The sequence below is a fragment of the Delphinapterus leucas genome, chromosome 12 (assembly GCF_059928025.1).
Source record: "Delphinapterus leucas isolate spDelLeu-1000000601 "Yukka" chromosome 12, BTC_Dleu_Yukka2, whole genome shotgun sequence".
In the NCBI taxonomy this organism is placed as follows: domain Eukaryota; kingdom Metazoa; phylum Chordata; class Mammalia; order Artiodactyla; family Monodontidae; genus Delphinapterus; species Delphinapterus leucas.
In genome coordinates this window covers 32,565,926-32,583,799 of record NC_143140.1, presented here as the reverse complement: position 1 = coordinate 32,583,799, position 17,874 = coordinate 32,565,926, and the positions used below count along the sequence as shown (strand labels likewise).

The 17,874-nt window shown below is 36.1% G+C and overlaps 1 pseudogene; it reads right to left on the bottom strand.

The window, feature by feature from the left end:
• Positions 1-230: 230 nt before the first annotated feature.
• Positions 231-339, bottom strand: LOC115802090 (U2 spliceosomal RNA; annotated as a pseudogene).
• Between the last annotated feature and the right edge of the window lie 17,535 nt (positions 340-17,874).

Genomic DNA, 17,874 nt, shown 5'->3' with positions numbered 1-17,874 from the left:
ACAGGCATGCTAAGTAGACAAAATTAAAAAGGATATTTCTAGAGCACCTGATTGATAGCTTCAATCTAAGTATTTATCTTATATATACGTATATTTAAAGAAGATCAACAGTGCCACAAATAATATTGTTTTAATTTTTCAAGATCAATAATAATATTCTTTGTGAATTTTTCATTTAAATGGAATTTAACCATTTATAAATTCTCATTTAAAACGATTCGTAGTGACTTAAGATGTGACGGGGAACATTTATTTTTTTTTTACTGATATATTCAGGGAATATTAAACTGATGAGAACAGATACTAAACTTGATCTTAGACAAAAGGACTAGAAGTAATATCCAGGGAATATTAAGGTGTTTTGTTCCTTCCTTAAAATTCACCACTTCTTGTACCTGATTTTTGAATATTGTCTGTTTATTGACTATCAAAAATATGTTTTTATTTTATGCTTCCAGTGAGAGTTTCAGTGGATATTTTTGAGTTTTAAAATAAAAGCATTCAATTTCTGAATGAAGGATATGTCTTTTATGAAATAGAGTTTTGTACCTCAAAAGCTTTTTTCTGGGGCTTCCCTGGTGGCGTAGTGGTTGAGAGTCCACCTGCCGATGCAAGGGACGCGGGTTTGTGCCCCAGTCCGGGAGGATCCCACATCCCGCGGAGCGGCTGGGCCCGTGAGCCATGGCCACTGAGCCTGCGCGTCCGGAGCCTGTGCTCCACATTGGGAGAGGCCACAACAGTGAGAGGCCCGCGTATGGCAAAAAAAAAAAAAAAAAGTTTTCTGAAGGGGTTATCGTTTTTGTTGAATTTCTGTGTCTGTTGACACTATACTTCAGGTAAGTAATGAAGACCAATTAAATTATTTCTATGATGTCAGGCAATTTATCTTTATAAAGAATAATAGTAAATTATTGCAAGGTATATGAAATTGTGCTTTGACATTTAAAAAATATTTTTATAAAACTGATTATGAATTTTATTTTTTATTTGTTATTCACTTTATTTTAACCTTTTCTTTGAAACATCATTTGGTAACTAGTTTCCTAGAATTGTATAATATTTTGGTATCACTGATGAATGAATGTTCACTACAATTTGTTTTGGGAAACAAAATTTGAGGAGTTACTTCTTGGGGTATAATAGACTTGTCATGTTGACTGATGCAAAATGAAATGTTATTGGATTTCTGGGGTCACAGATTGCTCAGTAGTGATTAGGACAGCAATTGGGCAGCAGCAGCATCAAAGTGAAATGTGTTCATTGTCCGTCTAAAATTGGCCTGTGCTCTTTCTTGATGGCTTATAAATTCATATTTCCTAGAAAATATTTAATGGTATTCTTGAAAGCAAAAATCATTTCCAAAAGAATAAATCTTCAGTTATAGTTCCATTTTTTGAAGTCAGTCTTCTAGGCAGACTTCACTATTTGCGGTCTGTGTGATATTCACCATTTTATTACATACCTTTCAGAGCTGAGAATCCTCATAAATACCCTCTTCTAATGTTGGTAGATTAGTAGTGGCATTTATTTTATTTTTTTATTTTATTTTTTTAACATCTTTATTGGAGTATAATTGCTTTACCTTGTTGTGTTCGTGGCTGCTGTATAACAAAGTGAATCAGCTATATGTATACTTATATCCCCATATCCCCTCCCTCTTGCGTCTCCCTCCCACCCTCCCTATCCCACCCCTCTAGGTGGTCACAAAGCACCAAGCTGATCTCCCTGTGCTATGCGGCTGCTTCCCACTAGCTATCTATTTTACATTTGGTAGTGTATATATGTCCATGCCACTCTCTCACTTCGTCCCAGCTTACCCTTCCCCTTCCCGTATCCTCAAGTCCATTCTCTACATCTGCGTCTTTATTCCTGTCCTGCCCCTATGTTCTTCAGGACCATTTTTTTTTTTTAGATTCCATATATATGTGTTAGCATGCAGTATTTGTTTTTCTCTTTCTGACTGACTTCACTTTGTGGTAGTAGCATTTATTGAGATGGTATATATAAAGGACCTGGTATAGTCCAGGTATATAGAATATATGCAATAAATGAATATTCATTGTTAAATTTTATCATTATTTATTAATTTAATTAGTTTTAGCAGGTCATAAAGAATTACATATTAATCTTTATTTCTAGCAGTGGGTCAGACAAGATAGCATCACTAAAATCTTTCCTTGAAAATATCTAAATCTACTGACAAAAATTTTAATTATTTTAGATGCATCAATGGCTGACCAGAAGTTAAAGAATATTGAGAAGCCAAAAATTTAGTGAATTTAGTACAATGAAGTGGTAAACAACTACTTAATCTGAATTTTTTGTTAGGAACCAAACAGGTGAACTTGAGCTTTTATTTTTCTGGTCATATATGGAAAATGAGGTATAGAATTCAAAGTCCAAAATGGCCAAAGTTATGGAGTCCAATTGAAGATGTATTTGCATAAATCTGAGAGTCAAAATGGCATCATAAACAATGTAAGAGTAAACTTGCCCAAACTTACTTTCCAAAAGCATGAAACAGAAGATTGCTTATTAAAACCTTAGAAATGAGTTGCAACAAAAAGAGCTCTCCCCTATCAATACCAAAACTCAAATAACCTTAACATGACCTCTAACCTCTATTCATATGACTCCACATTGAAAATCTTTTAATTTAGCTTAGAACTAGATACATGTATATGTATAACTGAATCACTTTGCTGTACACCTGAAGCTAACACAACATTGTTAACCATCTATACAACAATATTAAAAAAAAAAAAAGAACTAGCTGTTCCTGCTGACTGATGCTACCAGTAGACTTAAGAAACAAATGCAAATCTTGTTTGCAGAAATTTGCCTTCACAAAATTCTCAAGTTATTTCGGTAGAAGGTGTTACATGAAATAGAAGCACATAACCAAAAAGCAAAAATACACAAGGAAATAATATATGAGTTTTAGCCAGCAGAAAAAAAAAAAAAGAGAGAAGTTTCAGAACTGAAATTAATATTAGAATTTAGCAGATATAGAATATAATTGGATTAGTTTGTTTAAGGAAATAAACAAATTGAAAATATGAGTAAAAACCAAAGAAATGATGTAACATAACCATGTAAATTTGAAGAAAAATCACAGATTCTATTAATGAAATACAATCATTGAAATAAAAAATTCAGTTATGATGTAACCGAATAGTACATTAGTGAAGTAAAAAAAATGTATCTGAGGAAATTTTCCTTTATGTAGTGGCAAGGAAATATGATAAATGTGAAAGAGTTTTTGAAAGACATGAAGCTATGAGAAGAATGAGGTCTAACTTGCATATAATTGAAATTCTGCGATCAGAAGAGAGGGAGAATGGGGCAGAAACAATATCTGGGAGATAATGGATTATAATTACAAAGAAATTCATTCATTCCATAAATATTTATTCTGTCAGCTTAGTACTGGGTATATAACAGTGAATAAAACAGATACAAATCTCTCTCTACCATCTTGGAACTCGCAATCTAATCACTAGTAGAAGAGAGGCACCGACTGACAGATGCTTTCCTCTTTCTTTCCCTGCTGGATGATCCTGAGATGTTTTTCAAAAGACTTTTCAATAAATTTGTAGCCTGGTACTACAGTCAAATTGATATTCTTTATTTTTTGCTTCAGTCTCTCTTTCCATCCTTCCTTTTCCCCAGAATCACACTTCTACGTAAACTACTCATACACATAGCTTTCTCCGAGGCTTTGCTTTTGGGGAAATCCAGGTTGTACCAGAAGTGACCCTAAAATCTTGACCCTCATGATGGATTTGTAACTGGATTACTTACAAATTAAATGGCAGTAAAGACCCAATAAATTTAACAGTAAGTATGCTGCTATGAAAAACAGTATGGAGGCCCTAAGAAACAGAACTGCCATGGGAATTCCTTGGCAGTCCAGTGGTTAGGGCTCCATGCTTCCACTGCAGGGGGCATGGGTTCGATCGCTGGTCGGGGAACTAAGATCCCACAAGCCGTGCAGCACTGCCAGGAAAAAAAAAGAAAAGAAAAGAACTGCCATTGATCCAGCAATCCCATTCCTGAGTATTTATCCAAAATAATTGAAATCAGGATCACAAAGAGATATTAGAATTCCTGTGTTCATCACAGCGCTATTCACAACAGCCAGGGTATGGAACCAATCTAAATGTTCATTGATGGATGAATGGATAAAGAAAATGTGGTCTATATGTACAATGGAATATTTTTCAGCCTCAAAAAAGAAGGACATTATGCAATATGCAACAACATGGATGATACTTCAGGATATTATGCTAAGTGAAGTAAACCACAGAAGGATAAATACTGCATGATTCCACTTACATGACACATCTAAAATAATCAAATTCTTAGAATCAAAAACTGGAATGTTGGTTGCCAAGGGCTAGATGGAAGAGGAAATGAGAAGTTACTGACCAAGGGGCACAATGTTTCAGTTAGGCAAGATGAATAGGCTCTAGAGATCTTCTGTACAGTATACGACTTATAGTAAGCAATACTGTATTATACGGTTAACATTTTAAGAGGGTAGATCTCATGTTCACTGCTCTTACCACAGTAAAATAAAAATTTTTAAAAAGAAAGCATAAAAACAAAAGGTGAACAGATTCAGGTTTTTCTGCCTTTCTTAGTCAATATATAGTCCTGGGAGAATTGATTCATCATATGTAAATGCATTAAAGGAGATTCTTCACACCATACACAAAAATATATAATAAATAGATTAAAATTTCAATAGAAAGGAAATATTGTAAAACTTTTTGAATACAGTGTAGGAGAACATCTTCATATTTTCTGAGTAGGAAAATATTTACAAGACAGAAAACACACAAGCCATTAAGGAAAAATTGATAAAATTTACTTCAGTAAAATTAAGAATTCTTTCCATCTAAACACACCGTAAAAATTAATATTATACAATGAAGTGAGAAGCTATTTGCAACCTATGTAACTGACAAAGGATTAGCATGCAGAGCTCCTCCAAATCAATATAATCAAAACAAAGAACCTGGTAAAAAAAAAACCTTGAATAGTCATTTCACACAGGATGAAACTTAAATGGCACATAAGCCTATAAAAAGATGCTTAACTTCATTAGTACTTAGGAATATGTAAAATAAGTCTACAATGAGACACAGTTTCATGTCCACTAGATTTGCAAAAATATTATATACTTGACAGTATCGAATGTCAGAAAAAATGTAGCACAATGACAAACTCTAATTTGATACTCATAAGGTATAAATTAGTACAAACACTTTGGAAAACAGCTGCACATTATTTAATAAATATGAAGATGAACTAACCCTAAACAAAGCAATTCTGCTCCCAATTATAGACCTAAAGAAACTCTTTCAAACATGAACCAGAAGACGTAAGGATTTTCATAGCAAAAATTTTAATAGCAAAACCAAAACAGAACAAAACTGAAAATACAACTGCTCATCAATAGTAAAAGGAAGAAATAATTGGAGTCACCCAAATGGGGTTCATACCTCTGCCTGGTGCCCCGATTTTTGTGCCACAGGTCACCTCTACATCACCTGGCTCTGGTGGCCAGTGGGGCTTATGCTTGTGGGTCCCACAGGATTGTAACCAATAGAGAAAGACTTCTTAAATAGCTGCCGCCCCCAGGGCACAATAAGAGGAAACAGAGCAAGAGTTTGGTCTTTCTGTGAGGAAGGCCATTAACTAATTATCATGGCTGTAGCCTGAGGGGCAGGCGTCTAATTAAACACTCATCTAGGGGCTGACTGTAATCCTTTGCAGAGACCACAGAGGGCAGGAACCATCTACAAGCTCCCCCTTTGCCATCTTCCAGAGTGCCGGTGTCTCCTGGAGGGGAGCTTCACATGCATCAGGTATCCTGATATTTCTGTCTGGTGCCCTGTTTTTTTGTGTTCCTGCTCAGGAGATGCTCCTTGATCACCTGGCTCTGGTGACTGAGGGGCTGGCATTTCTGGGTCCCAAGGGACTGTGGAAATCAGAGAGAGAGTACTTGGTAGGCTCCCATGCCCAGGGCACTGCACAGCCAGTTGACTGGAGCACACTGCTCAGTCCTTCTGTGAAGGAGGCCTCTTTGCTTGTCTTGGAGATTCAGCCTGAGGGGCAGGCTTCAGGCTGGCACACTTCCAGTGTCTACGAGCTGCTCTCAGTGAATGTAGGCTGTGGACAGCATCTTGGTGTTCTCCCTCTGCTGCATCTCAAAAGAGAAAGAAAGAAAGAGAGAGGAGAGAGAGACAGGGAGGGAGGGAGGGAGAGAGAGAGAGAGTGGAAGGAAGGATGGAAGGAAGGGAGGGAGGGAAGATGAGAGAGAGAAAAAAGAACTTTGGCATATCCATGGAGTGGTTTACTAGTCAATAAAATATCAATTAATTAATTTCAACTATAAGAAACAACATGGATGAAACTTTAGACCATAATGTTGAGCATAGAAAGCCAGTCACTAAAAGCTATAAGCAGTATGACTCCGTTTATATGAAGTAAAAAAATAGGCACAAGTAAAGAGTATATATTAAATAATACAGAGATGGAAAAACTATAAAGAAAAACAGAAATGATTTATACAAAGGTTAATAATACGCATACTTAGAGGAGGCAGATATGGGTATACTTTTGGGGAGGGACACACAAGCCATATAAAAGGTAATGATAATGTCCTTTTTCTTTGGCATTTGGTCATATATCTACATACACACACACACACACATTTAAATACTTTTATCAACTGGGCATTCAGTAACTACAATTTTTAAAAGAAAAAAATCATATTTGTTTCTTCTAAATAATTCTTCTTCTCTTAGGACCCTATTTCATTGCTCTATGGTTTTATGTCTCATGCATAAATTGGCTCTGACATTAAGAAGCATCATGGCAGCTTGGGATAATGAAACCATAGAGACCTTGGCAGTAGAGTACAGACAGTTCAACACAATCAGTGGTACTCTAGGTGTCTACATAAGCTACTTATACTTTCTAAAGTAACTGGGGAAAGGATAAAGTCTTAAAATGGCAATATACAAACTTGGAATATTCATTTTTTAAAATTTCCTTTAAAAAGTTTGATAAGGGCTGGACTAAATGAGTTGATATAGCATGGGAACAGCTTTGCTGTACTTTCAAAGTAAGCTTGATTTTTCTCTTATCTTTTAGACATCTATGATGAATCTTAGATGATGAAGATCATTAAGTTTACAATTATGGAATAATTTTCAAGTGCTTTCAAACTAATAGGCTGACACAAGAAATGCAGTTGGGTCCTAGTAAAAAGAAGGGACTTTGTTCTAATCTCTCAAGCAGGCTACTCACCTGTTTAACAGCAATCAATGACTTGACTTCTTCATGAATTCTAGAATGTGGAAAATTTATCTGACTTCAAAAACATGGTGAAAATCAATTTTGAATTTTCCCTTAGATCAGGTAAATGTATTACACTGACACTGAAAACACATCTATCTGTCTTTTTTTCTGACTTAACCCAAGTGAAAAACAAGCAAGTAAATTGAATTCTGAGTTGGGCAGTGAAAGAGAGGCTCCCGGGGTTTCAAGGATTATCTGAAGCTCTTTTTCTTTCTTTAGGAGCCTTGGGGAAGGGGACACCCTTCTATGTTAGCAACCTTTCCTTTAACTATTCCTTACGTTACTTACAAGATCTAATCATTTATCCACGAAGAGCATTTGATCTGAAACCCTATTTGCTCTGTGTCTCCAAATGCATCAAAGCAACAAAAACTTTATTGCTGATAGCCATATTGGCATATTTAAAATTCTGCTGTTTGAATGCTCAACTTTTCTTTTTAACGTCGTAGTCTTGCAGGTAAATCAAGACTAAATTTCACTTTCAGTAGATTGAATTTATAATTAGCCCCAGTGAGTATAGCTTGGATTAATATTGTCACATATCACTGGGAAAAGATGGTTATGGAGAAGGGCTGGGGGCATATGTTTCGGGGGCGTATGTTTCAGGGAAAAAAATCTTGATTGGGAGATAGATGTTATAAAGTAAATGTAGAACATGTCATAGGAAATAACCATTGTTATGTGAGTTGCTAACTTTGCATCACCATCATCCTTCAGCAATATCTGGGTAGTGATAAAGGAAGGCCGGGATAAGGAGAGGATTTTACGCTATCCTGTGTATTTACTTAGGTTGCAGGGAAGACCCTGCATCTTTATGACAGCCAAAAAGCTACGCAGTGACTAACAATTTAAAATATTTTTCCTGGAAAATGTTTTAAATTTCTTAATACACATTAGCCCAATTTTTAAGTTCAAACCACGCTGACATTTTAGATTATGCTAATTTTGGTTTGCTTTCTAAGAATTTTTAAAATAGGGTTTTTTGTTTTGCTTTGTTTTTAAAGTTCTGCTGTGAGCAAAGTAATGATGAAAGCATTGCTATTTGTTTTGAAAAGTTGCTTTAGTTTTGCATTCCATGATTTTTAGATGGAAATCCAAATGCAATGAATTAAGGAAAAGACTGGCTTTCTAATAATGTCATTTAAAAAATTAAAGCACTGTCTTCTCTCCGATAAGAATATGCCAAATTGTTTACAGGACTGATCTTCTGAAAAGTTTCCAAAGCTTGATTAATCTTGTCCCATCTTAAAAGTTACGTTTGATTTGTTATATTGGTTAAATAATGTTCACAGTTGTTAATTAAAATATGCATTAGTCATGTATGTATTTACCACTGCAAAGAGTGATATTAACTCAAAGGCCTTTCCCCTGCTCTATTTTAGTTAGATGAACTACTGTAATTGGATTTAGATTTTGACTGAACATATTCTGTGAAGCACTCTAAGGCTTGAGACCATTAGGCCAAAGTTAAATAATGATTTTTAAACATGATTAGCTGCTGACAGACTAGTGGACTAAAAACCAAACTAAACACTACACCATATTTTGTCATACTAGTTTATGATTCAAAAAACAAAAAAATGTTTTATCATTTTGATTCTACTGTGAGTAGGAGCCGCAATCATTTAAAGATTCCCAGTTGGGAGCAGTTATAGTTAATATTCAGCTCATGAGGATGTGAGGATGACTGCATATCTTGGACTTATTTGTTATGCTGGAACTATGTCAGCTTAATAATTGTTCTATAAAATTCATCACATTTTTAACGTCAGGTAGTGACTTGGATAATCATTTAATTCTTTAAGTTTCTCATGCAAGATATTTATCCATGATAACAGAAGAATTACATTGGTTCTTGTTTACTTGTAGAACATGATACTCGGTGATAATCATGTAAGAAAAAAGAAGACAAGCAAATTAATCAAGGAAAATAGATATTTCAAAGCTCTTAGAACTGTATGTTATGTATATGTATGGGTGTATATGAAATCAGGTTCATTAACTAGTTAAGCTTCCATTAACTAATACATGCTTTTCACACCAATATGTCTAACATGAAACTATTCCTAAATAAATTAGGGTACAAATAATAATAAAGCTTTAACGAGGAGATAAATTATGATGACTCAGAGTGCTATGATGTTTCTTATATCTTAGTTTGCTATCCTAAATTTTCAGAAAAATGTCTTTTTTAAACCTTTATCAAACCAAAGAAGACTCTCCTAACTTTCTAAATTCCAAATGTATGGCTGTTCCTAGCAACAAAACTATCCTCATTTGACCCACATACTGCATCGTACTGTTTCTCTACTAAGAACCTTTTAAAAATGTGGTTTCTTATTGTAGCATTTTTTACAATGATGCTATACTTTAACAGTTCCAAACTGTACATCCTGTATGAAGCCTCTCCTCTCAGTGGGTTTCTTATTTCTGTGTGAAATTTTATATCTTGCAGTGTTCTGCAAATAAAGATTAAATTCCACCCTTTAAAAAGTGCCCTGTTCTGGGCTTCCCTGGTGGCGCAGTGGTTGAGAGTCCGCCTGTCGATGCAGGGGACGCGGATTCGTGCCCCGGTCCGGGAAGATCCCACATGCCGCGGAGCGGCTGGGCCCGTGAGCCACGGCCGCTGAGCCTGCGCGTCTGCAGCCTGTGCTCCGCAACGGGAGAGGCCACAACAGGGAGAGGCCCGCGTACCGCAAAAAAAAAAAAAATGCCCTGTTCTTCAGAGTGCTTTTAATGCACTGAAGATATTGGTAAAGCAAAAACTTCTATGCAGATTCTTTTGCCTAGAAGATCCTCTTTATTAATTAATTTATTTATTTTTGCTGTGTTGGGTCTTCGTTTCTGTGCGAGGGCTTTCTCTAGTTGTGGCAAGCGGGGGCCACTTTTCATCGCAGTGCGCGGGCCTCTCACTATTGCGTCCTCTCTTGTTGCGGAGCACAGGCCCCAGACGCGCAGGCTCAGTAGTTGTGGCTCACGGACCTAGTTGCTCCGCGGCATGTGGGATCCTCCCAGACCAGGGCTCGAACCCGTGTCCCCTGCATTAGCAGGCAGATTCTCAACCACTGCGCCACCAGGGAAGCTAGAAGATCCTCTTTAGATAATCGAGTCCAACATTTTGAAACACGGTAGAAACATTAAAGAACAGAAAAAAATACTGGAATTAATTTTGCTGTTAAACTATTGTTTGTTCAACATTGAAGGTACTATTTTCTTAGATCATCTTTTTTTTCATTTTAATAACTGATGATTATATATTTCAGCAGGTACTCTAATAATTTTGTTCAATATATAGAGAATGTTGGCACAAATGTGTTTGTTATCAAGATTATCAATTAACCGTGCCTTGAATGCCCTTTTGTCCCTTTGCCACATTAAGATGTATGTTAATATATGCATGGGTATGTAAATGAATGCCATTATACGATCATCAGTAAGTGGTTTTGTAGTTCAGATCTTTTAAAAATATTCTGCTCCTGGAATAGCTCAATGACAGGTAAAATCTTCGTAGCTCCCAGAAGCCTGGCAAATTTTCATATAAACTGATAGCAGATTCTCCCTTCTTATGCCCTTACTTTCCTCAGAAGCATTTTACATTGAGATACAAATTATATAGGGATAATACTGTATTAGTCACAGCATTACCCCTATATAATTTACACTTTAAATTATACAGAGATAATAAATTCTTGTCACAAAATCTTGTAAGCCTTCATCAAATTCATTGTTGAAATTTGTAATTTTCTGAAAGTATGGAGACTAACATGCATATATGGTTTGTAAGGCAACAAAAAGAACTAACTGCATTCAAATGTTTCTGGGTTTCATTTTTTCACGTGTCGGGTACACATATTTTTTAAAAACCATGTCAGTCTTAAAAACTTGAGACATATCACTGGATTCAAATGAGCGTTTTGTTCTGTTAACACTTAGCTGTGTCACAGTCATTAACAATGTTCTCTAGCTTCCTCGGGCCATAGTTTTCTCATCTGTAAAATAAGAGACTCATACTCAACAATTTCTAAAATCTCTTCTGCCTGAAATAATTGTCTAATTCTAAATTTTGTGTTCTCTGATTGTAGTGCTCAGTTAGAATAAGGACTAGAAATTTTGCTTAATATATAATGATAATATCATGTTTTCATACCCCAACCTGAAATTTGACATCAACAAACAGTTAAGTGATTTCTAGTAATTGACATTTTGAAAGGACAAATGTAAATTACTAACTAAAAAAGAGTGGACTTGATTGTGAAACTTACTGATTCACAGCATATATTTAATGAGGTTTGAACTAAAGTTTCTGTTGTTGTTTTGCAAACAACCGGAACAGACACTTTTCATGCCCTGAGGCCCTCAAGTTCAACAGCAGCATTCTGGGGCTACCTACCCAGTAAAGCCCAGACTGGGCAACAAGCTCTGGGTTTCTAGCACAGCTTCAACAAGAGGATCTCCATTTTATATGTTCCTCACAACAGCATCTTGCATTCAGTTTTATGTGAAAAGTACTAAGGATCCTAAGTAAAAAATGAATTGATGTTTAGGAATTATTGTAATAGCCAATATTTAAGTCAGGTGAGTGAGAAAGCCTTTGCTGGGAATGTGTTGCTTCATGCATTGGTGACCACCCTTGTTGGCATTCTTCAGACTAATTTTATTCACCTTTTAGCCATGACTTTACTGAAGACATCCAGGGCATTTAATCAACTGCACAGCAGACATAACTCTAGGAAGGAAACTGCATAAGTTTGGGTTAGAGAATCAATATCCCAAAAGCTCTCAGTCAGCTTGGATTACATCTAATAAGGTGAAGTTTAATGAAGCCGTATTTAAAGTTTTGTTTTTCAGATGTAAAATAAAAGATTGAAAAATAGATTAATAAGAGAACCTAAAAGTACCATAGACTATGAAAGAGACTTAACAGCAGTACTACTGAAGCAAACTGCAGGACTGGCCTTAGCTATAAAGCTGCTAATCCCTGAGCTGTGAAGGGAAAATGTAAACACCAGCCAACAGTCTTTCAGTTGTACAACAAGAAGGCCTGGGCAGCCAGAAAACTTTTTCTAGATTCATTCCATCCATGCTTTTCCCCTGAAGTCAGGAAGTATCTTGCCAGTAAGGGGTTGCCTTTTAAATTTTTTGTTTGTTTCTTTTTTTTTTTTATTAGGCAATGCCTCTGCCCAGCCAGCACTTCATGAGCTTAATACTGAAGGCACTGAAGTGGTCTACTTGCCCCCAAACACAATTTTCTAATTCAGTGTCTAGATGGGGGGGTTATAAGGATCTTGAAGGCTCGTTACACAGAGGACTCTATGGAAAGGATTATCAACATTATGGGAGAGAGCCCCGATAGAGAGAACATCATGAAAATCTGGAATGATTACACCATTGACAGTGTCATCGTTGTTTTAGAGAAAACCATGAAAGCCATCAAACCCAAAGCAATAAATTCTTGCTGGAGAAAACTGTGTCCAGATGTGCATGACTTCACTGGATTTAGGACACAGCCAATCAAGGAAATCATGAAAGAGATTGTGAATATTGCGAAAAAAAAATAAAGTGTGGGGTGAAGGGTTTTGAGATATGGATCTTGGAGAGATTCAAGAGCTAATAGACACCACACCAGAGGAATTAACAAAAGACAACTTGGTGGAGATGAGTGCTTCCAAACCAGTGCCAGATGAGGAGGGAGAAGACATAGAGGAAACAGGGCCAGAAAAAAAAAAAATTTGCATTAGAAAATCTGGCAGAAAGTTCCAATTATTCAAGATTGCTTTTGACTTCTTTTATGATATGGACCTTTCAGTGATATGGGCACTGAAACAAAAGCAAACAGTGGAAGGATTGATAGTGTATAGAAACATTTTTAGAGAAACAAAAAAGCAAGGAAGTCAGACAGAGATTATAATGTATTTCCTTAAAGTTACACTGAGTATGCCTACCTCTCCTACCTCCCCATCTACCTCCTCCAGCTCTTCCACCCCTGAGACAGCAAGACCAACCCTTCCTCTTCTTCCTCATCCACAGCCTACTCAAGGTGAAGACTACGAGGATGAAGACCTTTATTATGGTCCACCTCCATGTAATGAATAGTAAGTAATCATCATGTCATACGCGTAATAAACTTACCTGTTGCGTATGTGTGAGTGTTTTCCTGTGAAAATCTAATTAACTGTAGAGCAAGAACTGTATGAGACATTGTTGTATCATCGTCATCACCTAAGTGTTCATCGTGCGGAAGTTCACATGCAAGGCTTCTTTGAAGTGGATAGCCTATTCTTACATAGGCATACAGTAAGTGATATTTAATACAAACAAATAACGTGTTACTTTTCTTACTGTTTATAACTTTGCTTTCAAAGAATCAAATTACTGTATAGTATGCCTTTCTCATTATTGGAGGAACTATCAGCCTATTATCACAGGTAAGTGGTTTTTTTTAATGTAACAATGTTTCCAATATTGTATTTTGAATATGTAATACTCAATGTCATAAAAATTTTATAACAATTCATTTATTAGTGGTTAGCTAGTCTATGGTGAAGCAATCATATTGCCGCTTCTTCCTTATCAATGCATGAATCATTATACCTGTAAATAAATATGAATTTCTTTTTCACATTACCTTTTCATTTTTATTTCTAGTATTGGTAATATATATAATGCGTACAGTGGTTTATATCATATAAGACAATATTGATATAAGTACTGACAAATGATTCATCTTGTAAACAGATGATGTTAACAGTATCAGTAAATACAGTACAGTACTGTAAATGTATTTTCTCTTCCTTATGATTTCCTTAACATTTTCTTTTATTTAGCTTACTTTATTGTAAGAATACAGTATATACTATGTATAACATACAATATATGTGGTAACCTACTGTTTATGTTATCAGTAGGGCTTCTGGTCAACAGTAGGCTATAGTGGTTAAGTTTTTGGAGAGTCAAAAGTTATACATGGATTTTTGACTGTATGAGGGTCAGTGCCCTAACACTGTGCTGTTCAAGGGTCAACTGTAAAATGAAGTAAAATGCAAAATAAAAACACCAGCAATTTTCACTGAAAACATACTGTGAAAATAGAAAGTGAATTGTGATGGCTTATACCACAAACAGGACCTTAGTCTGCATCGATGGAAATGCAGAGTCTAAGCATGGCAATGGGAAAAGTCTGATCCGATCACACCTATTTCCTACAGAACCTACTATTTCCTTTCAGGAGCAAGACTTTAAGAGAAAGACTGATGTAAACAGGACTCTTTTTAAATGTACCCAACCAGGCTGATGAAGGGATCAGACACCAAGCCATAATAGAGTTTAGTATGTTTATTCTATCCTAGGGCATAGACTGTAGCTTTCTTTAAGTATTCTCAGTGTTGACATAGAGACAGAAATTAAAATTGTCCTATGTGACAGTGAAGGAGCTGGACTTCACCAAACAGATTAAAATATCATGCAAGGTGAAAAAAACTGGACTTGATATAAAGAATATATTTTTAATATTCAGAACTTAATGAAGATGGGAAAAGTTTTCAGAAATACTGGATTCCCCCATCGAGGAAATAGGTGAGTTTAGAAAGTTATTGTACATAATATTTAAAGGCGTTTATTGTTCTGAAATTTATGGTACTATAATGATAATATTTTATTAAATTTCAAAATGTATGTATTTCTGCCTACCACCTCAAAGAATTAGGAAACTTTTCTATTATTTATTGAGCAAAATGACAAAAAAATTTTATTATTCAACAGAATTATGCAAACTTTTTCAGTAAACATGCATTGCCATTAAGAAATGTTTGGGAAAATAATGACTATTTTGTATGGCACTAAAGAGTAGTACTTTTTGAGGCCAGCAATGAGAGTAAGCAAAACCTTCATCACAAAAATGTCCAAATGTTATCATTGCCATGAAAAGGGAATTAATGAAAATGGTGTAAGCCTGTGTCTTCATTCTTGAGAGCTACAGCTTATTTGCATCTAGTAGGGAGAATGTTGTAAAGGAAAGGGAAACTACCCAGTAATTTCTCTTGAGCACCGGAAGTCCTTCTTACCTTGTAACCAAGCCTTATAGAATCATATCTCGCATGTGTTATGGACCTAAAAAGTATTTTATGAATAAAATATGTTCAGAATATCCACACTCTAGACATTAACCCTTGAAATTAGATTCTGTGCTAAAATGAAGATGACCAAGGAATATATAATATACGAAAGGCACAACATTCCTTTTAAAATTCCCACTCCACTCACTCAAAGAAGTGTTTCTGTGTGAAATATGAGTTTAAATAACTTTCATGAGGCAACATGGTGGGTGTGTGGTAGGCAGAATAATCAATCCCCTCCTTACCCCAGCAAAGATGTCTGTATCCCAATCCCTGGAAATTTGCATGTTACCTGGCAAGGGGGAATTAAGATTGCCGATGGAATTAAGGTTGTCAATCCAATGACCTTAAAATAAAGAGATTATCCTTGATTATTTGGGTGGGTCCAAATGTCCTTACAAATGAAAGAGGGAGGTAGAAGTGTCACTGTCAGCATGATTCAATTCGAGAAATACTCCGTTGGCCATTGCTGGCTTTGAAGATGAAGGAAGCCAAGGAATGTGGGAAGCCTTTAGAAGATGAAAAACACAAGGCAATGGATCCTCCTTTAGAGCCTCCGGAAAGGAACTTAGACCTGCTGGCACTGATTTTAGCCCAGTGAGATCTGTGTCAGACTTCTGACCTCTAGCACTGTAACTTCATAAATTCATGTAGTTTTGAGCTCCTAAGTTTGTGGTGATTTGTTACAGGAGCTATAGGAAATGAATACAGTGGGTACTAAAAGCAGAGTGACTTAGGGGTTTTTTTCCCCCCCACTTTGATTTCTTTTCTCAGAGACTCTCTTAAGTCTTTTGCAATAGCCTTTTTACCAGTGATTCACTTGACAGCAAGAGAATGTTTTACAGCATGGATTGTCTACTAAACAACCTAATCAAAATATTATTAAACAATTACACTGCAGTAGGCTGTTTAATGAAGTGTTTTCAGTGTGGTTTGAACACTAATAGCAACAGTGTTAAGTGGCTTTGTGCTCTGTGTATCAAAGAGCTTGTAGTAATGTGAGTCGACTAAGAACCAAATAAATCTTGAAGCACCTTTGACAGACAGTATACTTGTGCCAGTCTAACTCTTGTCGGGTATTGTTATTGTGCGTGAAGATTGGAAAAAAACATAAGACTCTCAAGAGCTTCCACATCCTGTATATTATGTTAAACTCCCTGATAACTAGGTACTTTCCACATTTCCTCTCACCAGATGACATGCCTATTGGCTTGATTTGAATTTGAATCTGAGTATAAATGTAAAAGAAGATCATCTAAAGTTAAGCCAAGTACTCTTGAGCTAGTCTTTACATCAGTACCTAATTTAGGAGCAGTGATACCCATAGTGCACTGAGAAAACCTTTTAGAATTGAGGAAATAGAGTATAATATGAGTGATGAGTAAATCTAAATAGAACTAATGCAGATAGACTTGAAGATACAGTAACAGTGTGCTTTGACTGGTTTTTAAGTAGAAAATTTCCATCTGTCGAATTATGTTTTCTTTCTTTTGTGCTTCTTCATGTTGTAAAACGTCCAAGTCAGAAAGCCTTACTATTGTATTTTCTGCATCAAAAAGGTCATGTATTCATTTAAAAATCACCACAGTACGAAACACTATTGATAGTCACAGAGAAGTGGAAGTAGGGATTGAACTGAAAATTCATGCAAATGGTTTTGAAATTATGAACTGAAGTTCCCTCTACTCTAGTTCTCCAGTTTTCCTGGTAGTACTCTTTATGCACAAGGAACTATATTAGTCTTGTTACCCTAAAACCCCAAAACCAAAAAGTCCTTCCTGAATGAAAGCCACTTTTCTCCCTCTTGTCATTGTTCGAAGGGCAGTGATTCCTTAAGGAGATGATAGTTTAGGAGCTTGGTTGGAGCACATACTGGATTATAGACCTTGGAGACTGAAATTCATCACAGCCGTGACTTGGAAAGCACTCAGGAGCGGTACAGGCTGGTGATGTTCTTTTCTCTGGTTGCCTCATTGCCTGACTACAGCCCCTTGGAAGAAATCTGTGTAAATCCTTTACGTTTTCTGCGTCACTGGTGCTCCAGCAGAACCGTGGTTGCCACTCCCAAGCCCTGCAATTTATCTGCTATGTAAGAGTAACAGGAAGTTACTACTTGGAGGTCTGTCAGTTCTCTCTGTTTTAGCCCTCTTGATACCTCTCTTCTGAGATGTTAGGGGCCACTCAGCCACTCTCCACACATTCACCTATCATTGTCTGTGTTTCTGCTTCCATTGCCTGTCATCTTAAATACGGAGGTATTTTGACAAGTGGGATGAATTCCGATTAGCTGTGATTATCAGAAGTGGACAAGAAAAGTTGAGGGCAGTGGACGACACACTATTTCACATTTTCCTCTCATCTAAATCATATCTATCAAGCAGATCTTAAA